This window comes from Octopus bimaculoides, unplaced genomic scaffold, assembly GCF_001194135.2.
Source record: "Octopus bimaculoides isolate UCB-OBI-ISO-001 unplaced genomic scaffold, ASM119413v2 Scaffold_81308, whole genome shotgun sequence".
NCBI lineage: Eukaryota > Metazoa > Mollusca > Cephalopoda > Octopoda > Octopodidae > Octopus > Octopus bimaculoides.
Genome location: NW_026387480.1, coordinates 5,655 through 6,872, shown reverse-complemented (window position 1 = coordinate 6,872; position 1,218 = coordinate 5,655). Strand labels below are relative to the sequence as shown.

General features: G+C 35.6%; 1 protein-coding gene across 2 annotated transcripts in view; it reads right to left on the bottom strand.

Annotated features, from left to right (window-relative positions):
* Nucleotides 1-1,218, bottom strand: part of LOC106878321 (serine/arginine-rich splicing factor 7) — a 12,753-nt gene that overhangs the window by 8,383 nt on the left and 3,152 nt on the right. The window lies entirely within an intron of this gene.

Sequence of the window (1,218 nt, the reverse complement as noted above, 5' to 3'; positions counted from 1 at the left end):
AATATTATTAGAAATTTTAAAACAAACGAAACAAAAATTGCTAAAATATTTTGTGAATTGTAGAAGTATCAGAAATTTATTGGATAAATTCGTGGCCCCCACCCTCAAGGGCCACATTGACTTCAGTTGAGAACCACTACGATCTGTGGCCCATCTAGAAATAACAATGGCCTAGGGTTAAAAAAAACAACTCCGCATACCACCACCACCACTATCATTACTCAATATTAGTCAACCACGGCAGAAGAGGGGGAGTAGGAGGAGGAGGAAAATGTGGCTAGGGAGGGGAGAAAGATAAAGAGATCGGTAGTGTAACAGTGGGAGGAGGGGTGAAAGGAGAAAAACTAAGAGAACGAGGGAGAGAGAGAGAGAGATAGAGAGAGAAGGTTAAACTATATCAGCGAAGGAGGGGGAGGAAAGAGTAAAAGACCAGAGCGAGGGGGGGGGGATATGTGAAGGAGAGGTCTGCGTAGAATATATAAACACGCCGGAGTGAAGAATTTATAAATTACTTTACCAGAAACAATAAGCTCCTATGTTTATTGTAAATAAAAACCTGTGTGTATATGCTATGTATATGCACACACACACACAAACGACTATTTAGCTTGACCTACATATTCAACAATAGGCGCGAACACGCTCATAAATTTCATATGTATATATATTTATATAAATACGTCATATATATATATACATGTAAACGCAACTATATATTCAAAACATAAATACATCTATACAAATGCTTGTACATATATTTACACATACGTATGTATGGGTATATATTTATAGAAGCATACACACAAATTCAATATTAAAAACCAGGTCATTTACCATTTCATTAATTACACACGTGTGTGTGTGTGTGCATACATATATATATATATATACACATATATATTTATACAGACACAATTCAAAACATTGAAATAGCAGCAAGGTCACTCGACCTGCTAGATATAACAGTCTAGTGCTCCTCCTAACAAGAGAATGACGTACGTGCAAATATGAGGAAGGGAGGCTGAATATATTAAAAGCAGGTGGTCATGATTGGAACGGCTTTGATCGTAGAAACAGCTGAATCAGGTTTAGTGGGTGGGTAGAGAGTTGCAACGTATACAATTACATATACACACATATCTACAATGAAGATGTAGCATTTGATAACTTACTACACACACATATATATATATATATATATATATATATATATATATA